Genomic DNA, 21,867 nt, shown 5'->3' with positions numbered 1-21,867 from the left:
AATGATACATTTTACCATCTTTGAATGCCCAGGTCTCCTCTAACAAAATACTTTTAAATAAATAATAAATCCCTATCCCTATCCCTACTAATATTATAAATGTCAATGTAAGTTTGTTTGTTACGCTTTCACGCAAAAACTGCTTAACCGATCCTCATGAAACTTTGTACACATATTCTTGGAAGTGTTAGAAGTAATATAGGATACTTTTTATCCCGACATGAAGCTCGGTTCCTTTAGGAGAGGGGATGAAAGTGTTTGACGATTTTACACCATAACTCCGACCAATTATAACCGATTAAAATAATTATTTTTGTACTATAGAGGTTATAATGTATTTAATTTTGCCCAAACTTTCTGTAGATCTGATGAATGTGGTTGGAGATAGAGGACAGAACTACTCAGCGGACAGCAGCAAACCCCTCATTTAAGGTTTAGCGATACTGAATACTTTAATTTTTTAGAACTACAAATAAATTTAAAGCCACATCAAAAAACAATATCAAACGCAGACGAAGTCGCGGGCAACAGCTCGTAATAAATAAATATACTACGACAATACACATCGCCATCTAGTCCCAAAGTAAGTTCTGAGCCGCTTGGAATGACATCCACGGAAAGAGGACGGGGGGTGACAAATGTATGCTGATCTGCCGACAGGACATCATTATCATATAAACCTAGTACCAGCCCACTACAGAGCACGTGTCTCCCACAATGGGAACTGTGATGACGTGTCCGTCGCATACCTTACTATTATTATCTGCATATTATAAGTATTTATGTATATTATTCATAAAAATATTCATCCGTCATCTTAGCACCCATAGCACAAGTAATGCTAACTATGGGACTAGATGATATTATGTCTCTTAAATTAGTATATTTATAGTATTAATTGGATATTATAAGTCATATGAATAATTTAAAAGAATAAATATTTAATATTCGTTAAATATATGTAAAACATTTTAGTAAAAAGGTTGATAAACTATTCAAAATATGTCGGCTAAATGTGTCGCGCTTAATGTAGTCTGTCCACCTCGTTGGGGGTCGACCAACGCTGCGCTTACCAGTTCGGGGCTGCCATTCCAGCTATGGTGCAAGTTTTAATTGCAAGCTCTGGGTAAACTAATGCAAGTAACTTGCACCTTAATGTGTCGTCATAGCAGCAAGCCTGTACCTACTTGCACAATGAAAACGCGGTTTTAATTATAAACGGTTCGCTCGCTTGCAGTTTGAATAGCTCTTCAGCACGGCCACCCCTGACGTCGCGCGGAAATTATAATTAGCATTAATTAAAAAGTTTGTTACATTTACAATTATTTACTACCTTGAAGCTGTGATAGCGCAGCGGATTGGAGCTCGACTTCACTTTTGGGGTGCCGAGTTCGAATTTCAGCTCGAAGTGTGTTTCTGAGTTATGTGCGTTTTTAGAAATTAAAAATATAGCTAGGTTCGATGGTGAACGAAAAAATCGTGGGGAAACCTGCATGTCCGAGAGTTCTACTTAATGTTCTCAAAGGTCTGTGGAGTCCACCAATTCGCACTGGGCTAGTTTGGTGAACTACGGCCTTAACCCCTTCTCGTGCCTTGTAGTGGGCCGGTAATGGGTCGATAAAATTATGACTACCTCGAACTAGGAGTATCCTCGGTCTATATTATCTCCCTCTGGCATAGGTCTTCTCTTTCATGGGATGGAGGGTTTTAGGGCATAGACATAGCATGCGGATTAGCGGGCTAACACGTTGGCATTAATAATTGGGACTTACAGCTCAACGTGCTCTCTGAGCAGGTTAAGCGAATCTTCCAAGGGGAAAATACCAATGTCAGCAGGGGGCAATAATATAGTCAAGGTCTAGTTACTATAGCCTCCAGTTTATAGCCTTCAATTTTTACTAAAACTTACCTACGTGTGAGTTTCTTAATAAATAAATATATACGACGACAATACACACATTATTGCTGGCTTCTTCTCGATAGAATTTGCTTTCGAAACAGGTGTATATAATGACTACACAGGCATACATACCATACAGGCTAGATATTAAAAAAGTGCTTATACTTGGTCAACTTAGAAATATATGAATTCATACACCTAATCGCTTTCTACGCGGCTTTTCTGAATTATCCTATCGCTTTGGCGTCATGTCTTATTAGCTACTAGCAAGAAGACCAGAGAAAATTCAGAAATTTATTTATATGTATAATATATATTTATCTATCTATATATATAAAAGAGAAAGTGTGTGGGTATGTTCCGTATAGGCTCCCAAACGGCTGGACCGATTTCAATGAAACTTTCTGGGAATCTCCGGATTGACCTGGCAAGTAATCCTGTAAAGTTTGCTGACGATCGGAGCACTCCTATTTTTGAAATGTCAAACTGTCGAATACTGCTTTGATGATATTCTATTGTTGGGTGTACATGGGTGTTGATAATGATCTTCACCCGCTCTAGAAGAGAATAGAAGAAAATGAATAAGAGGAGAGTAATAAATGATTTAATATATTATGAGACTTAAATTAAAAATTTAATGATGTAAGTTTATTGTTTAAATAAAATAAAGCAAAATCTAGCCCGGCGAAGCTGGCTGGGTACGCTAGTATATTATATTTTATATATATATATTTTTTACTTCATTTAGATGATTTGGGATAAATTGAATTTGCCCGGGATTCAACCCCGAACCTACGACTTATAAGCCCAAACCAAAAATACAAGTAGACATTATTAATGCCTCTATAGCTACTTTTTGGGATGCAACGAAAGCGTTCAGCTAAAGTATTCTTCGTCACAATGGAGAAATGTAGGTCCGATTTCCCATTAACGAGTATCTTTGTTGGAAAAAACGAATGGAATACTTGCAACGTATTGAAGTGGGCACAATTGGAAAAATCGGCGCTATAGCTCGCCTTGGGCATGTATGGAATTTTCAGTGCGAATATATTAGCAAATCCAAAATAAAATTCCGTTTACTAGTTTGTTTGCAAAAAGAATTACATCTTCCAGCTGCTTTTGAAAGTATAATATATATACATATATGCACGTCTTGCATATACCGGTTAATTTAGGTTTAGAAGAAGAAGAAGAAGAAACACTTTATTGTACGTATAATATATAGGAAAAGAAACAGTAAGGAGTATACAGTACACAAAGTTGACATGCAAAGGCGGCCTTATTGCTGCAAGCAATCTCTTACAGGAAACCTTTGTAAATAGGACTCACAGCAAGAGAACGGGATAGCGCTAAGAGTGTTTATAGATATAAATAAACACCAAAATGAAATGATACAAATACATAGATAATTTCAATAAATATACATAATATATAAATATACAATATACTTAATATATATATAAATACATAACAAACATAATCGAAGAGATTGCGGTCAAGGGCTAACTTGTAGTGGAATAAAAAAAACTTCCTTTGTGCGTGAATGTTTTTCATTGTCTGGGTGTTTATTTGTATTTTATAAGTATTTATGATTATTATTCATAAAAATATTCATTATTCATCTTAGTACCCATAACACAAGCTAAGCTTACTTTGGGGCTCGATGTCGATGTGTGTATTATCTATATATATATAATGAAAATGGTCTTCGTTTGAGGCTCAATCACGCCTAAACCACTGATCGTATCGACATGAAACTACCACCATTCGATGCGAAATTTTTCCTAGATGGTTTATGGCTATCTATTTTTTGAATTCCAACATTCCTTCATTTTTTTATTGCTGTTTTACTTTTATGAACATGTTATTATCCCGCTAATAAAAACAAAAGATAAGCATTTTCTCTTGATTCTTTTGTTTTCATGGATTTCAACAGAGTGTATTAAACGGATTATGGTTTTTTACATTCAGCTAAGAATCTACTCACGGTAGTGGAGAACGGCTGGACCAATTGGGCTTTTTTTTTATCTTCAGAATTGTCAGGAGAAAGTTTTGTATGTAAGAAAATTTTAAAAAAGCCCGATAAAAAGATAAAAATTTCGATGATAATCGATGAATTCCCATCTATATAGTCACTCACCACGAAATCTCGGGAACCATAAGACTTAGAAACGTGAAACTTGGTAGGATATTACTTTTGCTATGTAGAGGTCAGCTATGAATAGATTTTAAGAAATTCATTCCCCAAAGGGGATTGCGGGGGCGTTAACAATGAACAATTCCCGTTTTTAAACTATAGCTCCTATAGACTTCAAATTTGGTAGGAATCTTCTGTAAGAGGTGTAGAAATAGGCTATGAACGAATTTTACGATAGCTCACCCCACAGGGGGTTGCGGGGGTGGGTATTAACAATTAATATTTTTAATTTTCCAGCTAAAGCTCCTACAAGCTCCAAATTTTGTAGGAATTTTCTATAAGTGATGTAAAAATTATTTATGAACAAATTTTACGATATCCCACCCCAAAGAAGATTGCGGGGGCGTTAACAATAAAAATTTTCAATTTCCAAGCGATAGCTCCTATAGACTCCAAATTTAGTTAGAGTATTCTATATGTAATATAAAAATGATCTTCGAGCGGATTTTACAATGAATCACCTCCAATAAGGTTCGCGGGGGTGGGTGTTAACAATAAAAAATTTCAATTTCGAAATATAGCTTCTAAAAATTCTAAATATGGTAGGAATCTTTTATTATTCACATAAAGAACATCTCAAAATGGATTTAAATAAAGTCTACTTCCGACAGGAATTGCGGGGGTGGGTGTTAAAATCTAAAAATTTTATTTCTAACCAGTAACTTCTACAGACTCCAAATTTGGTGGGGATCTTCGTGTATGTAGGGATATTCGTGTATTTCCTTACAACAATCGTCTTTTTGGCAGCGGAGAAAAAGTCATTGAGAGGTTTCAAAAACTTAACTTTACATGTAGCTATCCAATCAACGGACTAAGAATTTTACATTCATTTTACTTTTTTTACTTTTGCAGACTACATAACCGACGAATTCTTTTATTGCGGGATCGCGGAAATGTAACAGATTAAAATGAATGCATTTTCCAAGCACATGAGATGTGGAAAAGAAATTTAGTTACTTATTCCAATAGAATTCATAAAAAACATGCACAATTAATTTTCTATAAAAAATTGATGTCACGGAGAAAATTTTAGTTAACAGAAAATTCGTCGCACTTGAACCTAGACAGATTTCAACTTCACATATGAGACTTGCAATGACTTTAACTTAAACTTTCAATGCTCATTTCAAATTTTTTTCTTCATGTCAATTATTATTAATTTTTGGAAGAAAGGCACGGAAATGTTATGATTGCACATTGAAAGTTACAATGAATATTAGTGAGAAAAATCACCTGGATGAAAGATACAGGCTAAATCGATGGAATTTGGAATTTGAGTAAGTCTAAACAATATCGATGCTTACAGTTCTATCCGCGGGGCCTATTTATGTTCATACAAAAATAAAAAAAAGGAGAATAATAAAAATATGAAAAAAATAAATTTTTTAATTCGCCCAGCGAAGCGGGCTGGAAACGGCTAGTCGTAGTATATTTCTATATTTAATTTAACGGCAAGCAAAGGAGATTTTTTCAAATGCAACGAACAATTATAAAAAATAGTTTCATAATATCAAAGTTCATCGTTTACAATTATGAAAACACAACTCTATTCTTTAGAATATAACGAAGGTTTTGATTTAGGAATATTTTGAAAGAATAGACCATTTTGAGGCATCGACATTTTTGCAAATGCAACGAAAACGGAGAGTCAGCGTGTTCTCGGCCACAATAGAAAATGTAGGTCCCATTTCCCATTAACGAGTACATCAGTGGGAAAAACGAATGGAATGCTTACGTCCTATTGAAGCGGGAGACAATTGGGAAATTGTGGCCCTGAGAATATGTGGAATGATTAGTGTGAATAAATTCTCAAGTCTATATACAAAAGGCTTACACACCCCCGAAGTAAAAATGTTCATCCATTATGTAATTTTTTTTTTAAGTGAAACTTCTTTAGAATCGTTGTCACTAGGCGCGCACTAAGCGTCACGATAAGGAAATAAACCCAATAGAACCCAAATCCATTATATAAACCATTGGCCTTCTATTATAATCTAGATAATAGAAGTCAGTGATATATTCATTATTTCACTTTCGGAAGGACGAGTTCGAATTCCAGCACGCTCTACCTCCGCGCACTTCTAACTTTTCCAAGTTTTTTTGCGTTTTAAGTAATTAAAATATCACTTGCTTCAACGGTGAAGGAAAACATCGTGAAACCTGCATGCCTGAGAGTTCTACATAATGTTCTCAAAGGTGTATTGGATAGAAGCAGGCGGTACTTTGCGGAAATCCATGATATATTATGAAAATTCAGCTTAATTTGCTATACTCCGCGAAAAGCAAGAGAATCTGTAAGGTGTAATTTATAATTTCTTCAATCCTTATACTCCTCACCAAACAGATCTTCAAAGTAAGTATAGCAAAGTAAGCTTAATTTCCATAATTTCTCAAAGATGTGTGGAGTCCACCAATCCGCACTGGGCCAGAGTGGTGGGCCTTAACCCCTTCTCATTGTGGGAGGAGACCCGTGCTCTGTAGTGGGCCGGTAATGGGGTGATGTGATGGTGATGATGATTATATATCATCATAATCTAACAAGATTTTTTTTATGCCACTACAGATAAGTCCTTGACTACAATCTCACCTGCGGGTAAGAGATAATGCAGTCTAAGATGGTAATGGGCTAAACTGTTAGGGGTCTGCCACTTATAATTAACTCGTACTCCTAATCGGTTTCTACGCGTCATCATATTGAAACGCTAAATTGCTTAGCGACACGTCGTTGTTGGTAGAATAGAATAGAATTACTTTATTTGCTAGAATGTGGTACGAGTATATATTTTGGTGTTACAATAATTATTTGTGACTCCTAATAGTCTAACATCCCGATATAAAACGAACTTCACCGAGATGGTTATTTGATGAAACGTTATAAAATACGTTTCATTTAAAAGCCAGAAACTGGACTGAAATTCGTTAGACAACCCATATGCAATATATTTATTGACATATTAAATAAAATATAAAATACGTTTCATCAAATAACTATCTCGGTAAAGGTCGTTTTATATCTGGATCCTATACTATAAACACTCAACTAATTTAATAGTAATTATTTATTTATTTTTTTTATTTATTTCATTAGATATACCACTGTATTATCATTATTAAACAAATGAAAATAATAATAAATAAAAAAAAAAAAAAAAACAATTTAAAAAATATTACTCTAAGTTTAATTTTGCCCCAAAGCTAAATAAAGTGTTATGAAAAATGTCAATATCATTGTTTTTTTGGGTTGCTAAAACATTAATCATTCGGTTAATAGGTGAGAATTGTCATAGGTCAGTATTGGAAAATTTAGGAGCGAAGGTTTTCGACTCTGGGTATCTCGGAATACAAAGGGGAACATAGGTACTTATCTAATAAAGAAGCTTCCTACCAGACAGAAAATTCTGAAATTGCAAATTCCCTAATTTCTCCTGTGGGGGTTCGAACCCGACCAGGGAGGTCGTCAAACTTTCTAACTCCGGACTGGTATGTACTGAAAATTCTTTAGCAGAAACTAACTAATAATTTTTGGCTCGACACGGGATTCGATCCCAGAACAACGTGATATATAGTTGAACATGCTAAACTAGACCAACGAGGTCTACTTATCTTGTACAGAAGAGGAACTGTTCCTGTTAAATAAAACGCATTGCATAACGTTATAAAATAAGTCTTCGCTCAGCAAAACCCCGGTCGACTCTAGCTAGGAGCAACCACTCCCCCCGGCCGTATTAACTTTTATTGCACATAAACTACACACACCGAGAATGAATTCTTGCAACCACTGTATGGTTTTATAAAGCCTTTATTTCCGTCTCGCGTACCTACTTTTTAGCCCTATTTGCTGCCTGCGCTGTCCGTCTATTCGTGATATAAAAATTAAACTTAATTTGATATACCTACTCCGCGAAAAGCAGGAGAATCTTTATGGTGCTATCTATAATTTTTTAAATCTTTATACTCCACACCAAACAGATCTTCGAAAATTTACCCTCCACGCAAGTTTCGAGTCAACATCTCCAGAGGATGCTACTGTTTCGGAGCGAATATATCATGGAATTCCGCAAAGTAACGCCTGTTTCTATCCAATATTCAATGTTTATTCGTCTGTCTATGTACGTACTATGAGATACATAATCCGTAATACGTAGATAGTTGAAATTGTCACAAAAAGTGTATAACTAGAACCAAAAATAATAAAAATAAGAATAAGTTGAAAACTATGTAAAACAAGTTTTATTTTCTTAATATTCTATACTAAGTGGTAGTCCAGTGATTTGGACTTCGAAATTTCTTTAGGGGAGACCGGGTGCGAAGGACGCACCTCTAACGTTTTTTAAGTTATGTGCGTTTTAAGAAATGAAAATATCACTTGTTTCAACAGTGTAGGAAAATATACTGAGGAAACCTACATGGCTGGGAGTTCTCTATAATGTTCTCTAAGAGTGTGTGGAGTCCACCAATCCGCCCTGGGCCAGCGTGATGCCTTAACCCCTTCTTACTCGTGTACGCTTCGCAGGCAAAAGTTATTAAAAAGTTCATACTCTAGTCTTCTAGTCTTTTCACACGAGGTCATTGTTATGCAAAGGTGAAGTGCAGAAATGACAAGCGTTTATAAAACGAGCGTTTCCGACCGCATGTGATGTTCTTTTGTACGGCACATTGCCAATAGCACATGCATTCGAAATGCCGATGTGTTGACGGCTGCCGCTGGCAGTTGTAGACAGCTAAAGTTACCTCTGCCGTTTGCTATTTGCCGCTCGTGTATAGATGCCTTTAAGTATCAGATTTAAAGAACAATTTTGTTATTTTAAAAGCAACGTGGACTGCGGCTTTTTCAGAAACCGCGCAAAAGATAATTGTGATTTATAACTGTAATATTTTAACGTTTATAAAACGCGCGTTTCAACCGCGCGTGCCCGTAGTCATGCTCAGAGAAACGGATGCAATGTTATTACAGGTTGTTTATTAGTAGCATTTGAAATAACAGTATTTCTCGTGGCACTAAAACTATAGCGGCGAGACTCTTGAGTAATGGCGCACCCTTAGGTGGCTGTCAATCAACAGTAGCCTAAAGCTCCGCGAGGTGCTGTTTGTAGTTACTTCAGTTTTACGAGTTGGTTTATACCTGACTCGTAAAAATATGTACCTTAGCTTTATAAAGTGATAATTTATTGTAATTTTCACTATGTGTTTGGTTTTTATAGTTCAAAAGTAATTCAATACTCCTGCATGTTTGGTGAAAGCCCAACAATTTTCCAAAACCACAGTATTAAAACGAATGATTTAAGAATATTTTTTAATATCAAAAATAGGAGAGGAAGAAGAAAGGAATGCGGGTAGTGTAATTTTTTGTCGCAGCAACGGAGCTAGAGATGATTGTGAGTGTTTACTTATTTATGTGAGTGTTTATAAAACGCGCGTTTAAACCGCGCGTGCCCGTCGTCATGTGCAGAGGAATGGACGCAATGTTTTTACAGGTTGTTTATTAGTAGCATCTGAAATAACAGTATTTCTCGTGGCAGTAAAACTGTAGCGGCGAGACTCTTGAGAAATGGCGCACCCTTAAGTGGCTGTCAATCAGCGGTAACCTAGAGTTCCGCGAGGCGCTGTTTGTAGGTACGAGTTACTTCTATTTTACGAGTTGGTTTATAACTGACTCGTAAAAAGAGAAAGCTCGCGTACTTACTACTATCTGCAATCAGGAGTTAGAGTTTTGCCCCTTCTAGGTACTGGCAAGTTGTGCCGCTTCAAACAATGATTATATATAATAATTTACAATAATAACTAGCTATTGCCCGCGACTTTGCCTGCGTTTGATTTTGTTTTTGATGTGGCATTCAATTTAGTTGTAGTAAAAAAGTTTAAAGTATTCAGTATCGCTAAGCCTTGAATGAGAGGTTTGCTGCTGTCCGCTATCTCCAACCACATTCATCAGATCTATACAAAGTTTTGGCAAAGTTAAACACATATTATAACAATATTGCAAAAATAATTATTTAAATCGGTTATAATTTGTCGGAGGTATGGTGTATAATCGTCAAACACTTTCATCCCCTCTGCCAAAGAAACCGAGCTTAATGTCGGAATAAAAAGTATCCTATATTACTAACACTTCCAAGAATATGTGTACAAAGTTTCATGAACATCGGTTGAGTAGTTTTTGCGTGAAAGCGTAACAAACAAACTTACATTGACATTTATAATATTAGTAGGGATTAAATAAATAATATACATTCCCCCGATTTTCATTATAGTGTGCATTATTCTACTAGTCAAGCCAAACACACAGACGCCTGCGGCCGTCGGCCGTCTATTTTGTCTGAAAAACTCTCCATTTAAGTCAACTATTTTTTTGTTAAATAAAAATGGTGCTTATACATGGTTCATGAAGATGATTGATTAATTTTCAGAGTATCTAATGCGGGTAATGCTTAGCTTATCCCAAGCCGCCTCGACTTTTATTAATTTTCCATGAACACATGGAGAATTCACTTCAAATTCAATAGTGCTTTTTCGGAAAAATTTCCAATTTCTCTCGACAATTGAACGTAGGCTTTCCATTTCCATTCATTTCTTCGACAATGAACGCTCGATAATAGGAAATGGAACCTACATCCGCCATTGTGCATGAACAGGGCCGCGGTTTCATTTTTGTAACAATTCTCTCAAATCTCCACAGACTTGATGACCTGTTTGGCGCAGCAGCGTGCACCGTGGCCTCTTTACTAAGAAGTGTCGAGTTCCATTCCCGGCTGGCTAATTTTCATGTTTACAAACCTATTGTAAATAAAAGCTAATTTACACAAGGATGGCTTTAAGTTTTAATAAGTGTCTTAGTTTCCTTCCAAGGTGAGCTGAGTCCATTTAGCTTTTTTTTAAGTCTTATTTTTCATTTGCCAGTTTTAAAAGATCGCCTAAGATTTCAGCTCGATTTGAGCTGAAATCTTAGTTTGCAGTGCCGAGGGTTAAAACACTAGTGAGGTGTTAGTTTTTCAAAACACTTTAAAGCCTTTTTAATAGCAGTAGTAAAGCTTTTTGGAACAGAGCTCGTTCGGGGACGCACTACAGCCATTCTTATTACTGCCTGCCGCCAAGCAGAATTGTGTTATAATAACCACTTTTGCCTCAGGTTGATTGTCACAGAACGGCAGTCAGTGACACAAGTCGTGTATACCCTGCGTATCATCATCATCATCATATCAACCCAGTAACGGCCCACAGGGCACGGGTCTCTTCCCACAATGAGAAGGGGTAAAGGCCGTAGTCCACCACGCTGGCCCATTGGTGGACTCCACACACCTTTGTATAGACTTTTAGGCATGCAGGTTTCGTCACGATGTTTTCCTTCACCGTTGAGGCTATGGATCTTTTAATTGCTTCAAACGCACATAACTTACAAAACTTAAAAGTGCGTGCCGGGGTCGAACTCGGCCCTCTGAAAGTGAAGTCGATCTCTTAGCCACTAGGCTACCATCACGTGGCCCATCGCCTTTGTCCGTCAATTTATAAAAAAACTTTTATGCAGTTTTTAGCCACACTTCTCCTTCACCGTTGTCACATGTTTTCCTTCACCGTTGAAGCTAATCTTTTAAGAAATTCTCAGGAAGTTGCTCTTTTCAAAAAACAACACGCTTTAAAATTCGTTTTTCTATCTTGTTAAAGCGGAGCCGGATGCTTCCAAGCAACCTTGTCATTAAGAAATTCATCAACTGTATAATAACCTCGCTGTAATAAATGTGTTTAACACATTCCTCAAACTTATGCATTGGTAGGTCCAAAATTATTTTAGGAATCATATTATAAAAGCGTATACTCAATCCAACTTTTCTGCAATATGAATATAGTTTCAATATCAGCAGCTTTGCCCCATAATAAGATCCCGTAAGACATCACACTATGAAAGTACGCAAAGTAAACAAGTCTTGCTGTTTCTACGTCAGTAAATAATGTACTTATATTACGTTTATGAAGAAAAATTAAATCTAAAAACAAGCTATATTTTAATGACGAAATACCTATGGTTGTTCTATTGTTTTTAGTTTTTACTTCTCTCGTCGTCCTTATTTATGACTTCCAATTTTTTTATTGAAGGATATGCTTTTGAAGTGATAGGTTTCCTTCGTAATATACGAACCAAAAAAAGTAAATATAAAACAAGAATACCAGGCCATCAGAGTTGGCAGAGAGGCAAAAGTTTCCAGTTACTTTTATCGAAGCAAGCGCTATATCAATTACTACAATAAATTAAATTCCAGCTACTACTTTTTGAAATTTAAACTCAAATACTCTTTTATCTGTGCTAGATTTATTACGGCAACTTAATGCATAACTTTGTCGGAAGTTACTTACTACAAATCAAGTTTTTTGATTCGACTCTGTTACTCAAACTATTAAAAAGCGGTAGCTTCTGTGTATACGTTTATAATAATTTCGAAAAAGCGCAATTTCCCCATACTTGTATCCTCTATCTTTATCTATATAAATTTATACATATAAACCATCGTAAACTAGCAGTGTCTGTATATAAAAGGTTTATTCCAAAAGATAACTGGGAGACGTTAGACACATATATAAATAGATAGGTTAGCAATAGGACGTAAAAATGCAATTTTTGGAATTCTAGTCTGTTTGTCTGTGTGTCTGTTCTGTTTTGCTTGGAAGAGATAAAGCTGCCTGTTGTATTCTACTTCTTTCTTTATATTTCTGTTCTTAATTTATTTTTGTATATGTTAATAATGTGGTATAGAAATATAAAGTTAAATAATAATAATAAGTCGAAAAAAAATCTGCTTCCTGATAGCTATATTGGCGTGGCTCTAAAACAGTTCTAAAAAGTCCGTACGATGTTTTAAAGTTAACTCTCTTTAGCTGTATTATGGTAATCAAATTTGTTTTAAAGTAATATATTATTTGCGAAGATATTTTTATTATCATTACACAACTACAACGTATTAATACCTATGTAAATAAATACGTATTTAATTTATAACTTAATTGCGCTTGACATTATTTGATTTCGTTAAGACTTCGTTCCGGACATATTCTAACAAATAAATTTGCCTAACTCATTCGAAAAAATTAAAGTCTTATTTATCACGTTGTGTTGGAATGAAAAACTTAGAATACTTTTACTAGATAGTTATTTAAGGATAGTAGATTTATTAGCGTTTCCTGTTAGATCAGAATCAAAACTGATATATAAATTAGTTAGAACATATTTTAGATTAAGAAATAAATGTCTGTACATAATATATACACATTAAGTGACTAAGCTCTTAAAATAAAGAGAAAAAAAAATTATTACAATGAATATCTTACCAGATATCATTTGATGGCAGACTGGCGCAGTGGGCAGCGACCCTGCTTTCTCCATCCTAGGGTCGCTGCCCACTGCGCACATGTTTGTGTGATGAACATGATTGTTTTTAAGTGTCTGGGCGTTTATCTGTATATTACAAGTATTTATGTGTATTTTAAAAATATTCAACAGCTACCTCAGTACCCATAACCCAAGCTGCGCTTACTTTGGGGCTAGATGGCGATGTGTGTATTGTCCTAGAATATTTATTTACTATTATTATATTTATTTATATACGAGTATATATATGTATGGTACGGCGTGTGACCTGTGTCTACTCTTACCAATAAAGGTCCTTCCAAAATCGGTTTTAGCGGTAAGAGTAGCCCAGACAAACAGACAGACAGACTGTACCCAGCAATGGCATAGAACTCAGAAATGAAACCAACATCACACATATACCACTACAAATATACCTTCTGACAGATTTTCCTTGATTGCTTCAATCCGTAGTGTGTTAAATTGAGTCGGGGGCATAACGTAGAGCGACACACCTACGAGCAACCACGCTGATGAAAAATGTTCAGACCACATCCTTAGGAATTCACTCACGTCGAATTTTAGATGACATAAGAACTTAGAATGTTATGTCTTTGGTGCTTACTTATAACACTTTCATAATGGGGAAGAATTTAATATCATAAACTTGCCTTGCCTTTTTTTCACTATATTAATATACATATACATATATATATATATATATATATATATATATATATATTATATATATATCTTTATATATATAATTCTTGTGTGCGTGTGTATGTCACTAAACTCCTCCTGGACGGCTGGACCGATTTGAATGAATTTTTCGGTATGCGTTTGGGTGACACCCTGGATGGTTTAGATTCACAAATCAGCCCGACAGATGGCGCTGGGGGGGGGATAGGTTCTATTATATATATATATACATATGAAAAATTTGTTGGACGGTGGTTTCGAGGACGTTTTAGATTTTATTTTAGTAAATAGTTTATTTCAGGTTATATTTATAAAACAATTAGTTTAATGCACATACATATGAAATAAATAATAATAAATAAATAATATACAAGGGGTATGAATTATTATATATATATATATATATATGTATATAAATGGGGAATATTTTTAGTTTCGTTATGAAAAATAATATCTCGCGAGTGGTGGCCATTTTCTGCTTCGCATATTTGTGCTCTTTCCAACACATTTTCCATAACCTTTCGCAAAACTATTGGTGTTATGTTGTTTATTTCGTCGCGTATATTGCTTTTTAATTGTTGGATGGTTCTAGGCTGATTAATGTAGACTTTTCCTTTCAAATAACCCCAAAGATAACAGTCTGGAGCGGTTAAATACGGTGAACGCGTAATCCAATTAAAATATATTTTTAATTATTAAAAGATTTTTAAAAAAAGATTTAAAAAACAATATTTTAAACTAAGATTTTCGTGATTAATGAACATAACTTAAATATTTTTCAACGGGTACATACCACGATAATATTTTGGGATTTATCGATATTTCGATATTTTTGACCAACCGGTCCTGTTGTATTGCAAAGTACAAGTTACTAGCAAATGACAGTCCTCGAGAGAAGGGTATGTTGCTTTTTTATTGCAGAACCGTGCCGAACGTGAAAGGCTCTCATTGTTTCCGGTTACAACCTCCAATGTGCCTGCAGTGTTGTTCTCGAGTGGAATGATAAATTGACTTTTGTGTCGCAGACATATTCGATTCGTGAAAGGTGTCATTAATTTCCACTTATAATGGAACTTCAAATTTATTTTAACAGTTAAGCTGGAGAGCAACTACTTTTTATAAGAGGCTACTTATTATCGCAGAAAATGTACCTATGTCTTTCAACCTATCCTAGGTATAAAGCGCAATCTGTTTCTACCCTTATTCTTTAAAGCTACCAATCTGCTGAGTTTCTTGCCGGCTCTTATCTGGTGGGCTCGGTGGAATCTGCCTTCCGAACCGGTGGTAGAGTCAAACAGACAGACTTGATGTTTCAAAAGTGCTTTTATTAGGCCTACATGAAATAAATGAATTTTGCATTTAGCTGGGTAATATTAAGTTTACTTTTGAGTTGTTCACAATCTCCGTTAATTCAAGGTCTTTGTTTTAAAAACAAATGGCGAGGGATAAAAGTCGGTGAATATTCTCAACATTCCTAATTTAACTTTTGAAATCTTTACGAGTTTCCAACATCTTCCAGTGTGCTGACTGAATCCCAATGAGGATACCAAGAAGGCTTGATTGTGGCGACTTTGGATTCTGCTTACACTTGTAAGTCGCTGGTTTATTCTAGGTTAATAAAGGTTGCCTCAGATAAATGTGCTTATCTATGACGAGCGGTTAGTCCGCGTATAACGCCCGTTTTTTTTTTTATTCAATCTATCTATAATCTGTAGATAATTAGCTTAGCCAAGATGTTATTTGTTAAAAAAATTATGGATATTTATGAACATAACGGTGTTGCTAGGTAATACATTTACAGAGTATGGATTTATTTATTATATAAAATGGACATTAGTCAAACGTAAAAGATAGACATATGCGGACTCTTTGTTTTTAAACGGGTTCAACTTTGTCGTACTTGATTTTATCGAAACTTTAACCGTTTACCCAGCGGAACCTCTCAAAAAAAAAAAAACCTTTTTCAGTGGTGCACCTATTGGTCTTTGCGTAATGCGTTTGCGTAAAGCCTTCTTTAATAAATGGGATATCCAAAACTGAAAGATTTTTTTTAATCGGATCTGTAGTTCCAAGATCATCGCGTTTAAGTAAACAAACAAACAAGTTTTCATCTTTATACATCAGTATGAGATAACTTACTAGTTAAGGAGAGTGTGTGGGTGATGTGGTGAACTATATCTAGCTCAAATAGTAGAGCTTTATGTGAATCCAACAACCCAAATAGTTTTGTGTACTGATCTATTAAATTGTCAACTACAGTTTATACACAAGTCAAGTCTGGCGTAATTTTTCAAAAGTTTATGAGTTTACCTTTTGTTGCACCATTAATGTTCGAAAACACCCGAGCTCGCCACAAGAAACAATTTCCACAAAATTTGAGCTCATATTTAATAAAATTTACTTTAATTTTTTATGAAAAATCTCAGTCTTGCACTTTTCCGAACTCCAGCAAACAATAAACTTTCTCACAACAACAAATCGGTGTGAAATTGTTCAGCACAGTTTTACAATTTACTAGCCATCCGTACGAACTTCAACCCGTAATCTTGCTTTCTAAATTCATCGATTTAAAATAATTTATTATTTTCTCTGCTAAATACATTACCATTTGTATGAGTGAAATCAGAAAATAAATCCCATATAAGCCAATGAGTGTGAGCGAGAAAAAGGCATTCTATAGCTGCGGAATCAGAAGTTCGGATATGCGTAGGAAATACGCGCCGCACCGGGCAACGTTCGGATACACGCACAGTAAAAAAAATGACACTTTATCGGTTGTGTCCTAGGTACCACACCTCCAGCTGTAGTGTTAGTATACTCATAGTCCATACAGTAATGAAGCAAGGTTAAAAATAGTGTTTATTTCCTTATTGCTATCAAGTGTGAATTTTTTTTTTTGGAATAGTCGAACCGAGCTATTTATTTGTAAAGTAAGACCGGCTATTCGGCATCTTTGGCCGTACCGATGATTCTTAGCTATCACCAACTTAGAGAATAATCACAAGCTTTAGATATCGCTTATTGTGGGATTATTATCACAATTTCAGCAATAATAACCGGTCTAAAAGTACTCTGCAAAAGGCACTGGGGTGTGCAACACAATTTTTTAAAGTATACTTTTTTTGAGACGTGTCAAGTTTTCGTAATAAATTACGTTTCCACCTTTACTAATGTATAGTTTTCATATAACATTATTTAACTATTTATTAATTACAACCCTTTCCTTTCCGCCATTTTGTATTGTTCCACAGTCCTTTATCGGTCCTATATCTCAATAAACGAGGTACTTCACCCAATTTATACGCTGATACTATTTACCCGACCACGAAATGGTTATTCAATATTTCTTTATTTGTTCATCTGTTGCCTTGTACTGCACTGGATATTTGACCTTCCGTAATTTAAACATAGAACCAACTTGTGCAGAAAAAAAACAGCTTTTGAAAAAAGGAACAAGGACTTGGACACCGATGATAAAACCAATTTCGTACAAAAGAATTAAACCTTCTTAGAGTTCATTGCTTATAAGAATCTATCTGATAAAAATCTTTTTCAAAGTATTAAATTCGTGAAATAAATTTAATTCATATCTTCTTCAAAGGGATTTATATTAATCGTTCATGAATGAAAGAATCCTTTGTGTTTGTACACCTGTGGTGTACAGTAAAATGTGATAAAGCAAAGGAAAAAGTATTTCCTACAGTTTACTATATTATCTTCATCCTGCAACGTGCCACTCTGAACCGATCATCCTGAGGCTTAGGTGCTAAGCCTCATGCGCCCGTAATTATCATCATTGCCATAATACATTATTGGCAATAAAAAACGTTTAACCATTTTTTTTTATTGTTTATCCGCTACTTTATGTTGGACGCCATCTTGGATTTACATTCATACACATATCCCCATCTAGCCCCAAAGTAAGCGTAGCTTGTGTTATGGGTGCTAAGATGATTGATGAATATTTTCATGAATAATTTCCAAAAATACGTATAATATACAAATATTTTATTTAAAAAAAAAAAAAAAAAAAACTTTGACTTTGACATTTTACATTCATGTACATTACATTACATTACAAAAACATTTTCCAGTTGTGGGAATCGAACCCACAGCTTTGTATCCGAAAGTAAGTTCGGTGTCAAATTAATTAAATGTAGAATGTATATAAAATACCTAAAAGAGGTTTTACTTTTTTACGCCTGGTGTACATGCCTATCTTCGTAAGCCCTTTGTCTCAATAAACGCGGCACTTCACTCAATTTATATACGCTGATACTATTTTATGTAAGTTCCGAACAACATTTCACCTTAATCCAATGAATAGCTTTTACGTGAAAGCGTTGCAAACTAACTAAAACTTCTTCTTTTCGTTTTGTTGGAGATATAGGTAGGTACGTACGAAATTCCCAGTTCATATCCACTCAATTCATTTTTCTCGCGAATTATGAAATGCTTCATTAACGGGCTTGATCATTATATTATTCTACGTACCTTTATGGATACAAATTCAAATTCATAAATGTTTTATCCATGTAGACCTTATAACAGGCAATTATGAAGCGTTCATATATTTAACATGTTAATACTTATTTTAGCAGTGGCGTGCATAGAGGGTATGCACAGGGTATGCACATACACTCAGCCTTTAATTTTTTTTAACTCGTACTAGAGTTTTTTTTTTCTGCGTATACCCTTTATGCACGCCGCTGAATGTTAGGTAATGATGATAGCTTCATTTGTTAACTTAAAACTAAACCTAAGAGGATGCCAAACACGCCCTGGTCTAAGAATACCGCACAACAAACTTAGCCAGGTATTTTTGTGTTATCACCATATGGTCGAGTATATATATATAATATTTAGCTATGGAGTTATAGCAATTCATACCAAAGCTTTATTATTATATATGTAATCCTTAATATTATTATAGCATTTTTCTATAAGCTTACGTTTTAAATGAAAAAAGCAAAATAAAAAAGATTAGCTATTCCGATTGTACATTACATTGGAATTTATACATATACATCATCCGCCAGCTCACTTTTTAATATGCGAGCGCACACCGTCACAAAAATCTGACACCCTGAAGTTGGCAATAGTCGCCATTTTAGTTTTTCACAAAAGTTTTGGCATCGCACACTTTAAATTGTCAAAGTTGATTTTGTTGATTCAATTGTAAAAAAATCTCAAATTTTAATGTTCAGTAAAACTTGGTGGTCCGATAATAATATAAATTTTAATTACCTTTTTTCTATTGTTAGTGTCGTTTTTTCTACAAACGTAGAATAAGGAGTAAGATAAAATTTTTGAAAAGATTTTATGTTGTTACGCCGAAGAAATATAACTTCTAGCGCGCGCAAATAAGTACACCCACTTTTTTTTTTCCACTACACTTGACTGTAATCTCAACTTTTTGTAAGTGATAAGGATGTAGTCAGATATGGTAACGGACGCGTTAAATATGTTTCTTCAGAAAAAAATAGCTTCCTAATAGTGAAAAATGAATTAATAAGTTCATTATTTCATTTTGAAGTTTATCGTTCACAACAAACAAACAAATATTTCCTATTATAGTTTAAGCTAAATTATCAATCCATATCCAACACTAGCTGTTGGCCACGATTGCGTTCGCGGTAGTTACGGTTTCTTGCAAATCCCGTGGGAACTTCCGTTTTCTCGGGTTTTTTAGTAGGCGATTATAGGTACTTTAATTGGTGGTGTTCATTATTTCACATATTAATTCATTTGAGGGTAGATAAATAATTAACAGATATTTGATGCTGACGTGTCTATCCCCCCTTTTTTTTGTTGCATACTCTCCTCTGAAACGTGTCTATCCCTGTTCTAACTAACCTAGTCTCCATTTTAAATCCACACAAGGCGAATCCTGTGTTGGTTCCTTTTAAGTGAAAGACGTTTTACATTTTGAACGCGTGCATTCTACATATCGAAGTATGATCCGAACTAATTACTCGTAAACTCTTAAGTATCATAAGACATTAAATTAATCTCGGCCGAGTTCCATGTGAAGTGTAAAAGTGAAATTTTGTCTCCGCGTTGTTGTAAGGTAACTGAGCCATAGAAGAACATTTGTAAGACTTCAGAAATATATTTCTGAAGTCCCAACAGTTTTATCTACCATACCATTTTATAGTATTTTACATTTTAAATTATTTTAAATTGTTTTTAGCTGTGTACAGCAGCCTTATGTACCCAGCGGTTTTGCATGCTATGTTCGCATCGAGAAGGCACAATTGTATACACATGTCAAATAGTGCTATAGTTTATATTAGAGTAAGCAGTTGATTGTCAATTTTGCGAACTAAATAAACAAAAAATACCATGTAATACACACTACATTTTAAGTAGTTTTTTAAAATGAATTTTATAGATAAAATTGATCTGCTTTAGTAGGATATAAGATTAAATAAATAAATAAATAAATATACTACGACAATACACACATCGCCATCTAGCCCCAAAGTAAGCGTAGCTTGTGTTATGGGTACTGAGATAGCTGATGAATATTTTTTTATGAATATAATACACAAAAATACTTATAAAATACAGATAAACACCCAGACACTGAAAAACAGTCATGTTCATCACACAAACATTTTCCAGTTGTGGGAATCGAACCCACGACCTTGGTCTCAGAGAGCATGGTCGCTGCCCACTGCGCCACTCGGCCGTCATAAGATTGCATTTCTCTTAAGGATATCCAATTTTCTTGAAACAAAATTATATCCTACATTACTTCTTGATCAAAGTTTTCTATCGGTCGGTTTAATAGGTCCAGTAGTTTTGCCTATTGGGTACAAACAACAAAAAATTTTTTTTTTTAAATTTTTTTATGTTAATGCCCGCGTGCTTCGACGCTTTTAATATGGTTTTTTAGAAATCCGATGGAAACCGATTGGTATCCTAGGATAAAGGGTAGCCTACATAAGAAAGAAAAAACATTTATTCATGTTAAGTGTTACAAACAGTACATCTTATAATAATAAAGTAACATAGTATACAACATACAATGTCTGTGTGTAACACCAGACAGAAAGGGTGTACAGCTCAGCATTTGCCATGCATTGTACCTAAGTACACGCATGCCGCTGATTTTCAGCTGAGACCCGAGTGACGATACGGCCAACTGAATATATATATAAAAATAATGAAATACATAAATAAAGTGAAGTACAGGTTATTCCCATTAAAGTAGGTAATAAAAGTGATAAAAGCAGCAAAATTATAATTATACTAAAAAATAATAAAAAAAAAAAATCAGAAATACTGTTAATTACACAATAAATAAATGCAATTATATAATTAGTGTTAACATAGTAAAATATAATATAATACGATTTGTATATAAAGGTAACAGATTAACTGAAACTCGCATGCCCACCTCTATATAATTTACATATCAGTCTCTCATAACTCTCTGTCCTTTCAAATATCCCTACGCTGAACATCAAGTTTATGAGTTAGGGCGTAAAGCTAGGACAAACAAGCATTAAAATGTTAGTTATAATATTAGTCCACCAATCCGCACTTTGTGGAGCTCCGTGCCTGTAGTAAGCCTGTAATGGGTTGATGACGATTGTGTTGATGATATAACATTAGTATATCAATAATATTGACGGCCGACTGGCGCAGTGGGCAGCGACTCTGCTTTCTGAGTCCAAGGTCGTGGGTTCGATTCCCACAACTGGAAAATATTTGTGTGATGAGCAT

The sequence above is a fragment of the Pararge aegeria genome, chromosome 11, assembly GCF_905163445.1.
Source record: "Pararge aegeria chromosome 11, ilParAegt1.1, whole genome shotgun sequence".
Classification (NCBI taxonomy): domain Eukaryota; kingdom Metazoa; phylum Arthropoda; class Insecta; order Lepidoptera; family Nymphalidae; genus Pararge; species Pararge aegeria.
This window is presented reverse-complemented; position numbering follows the sequence as displayed.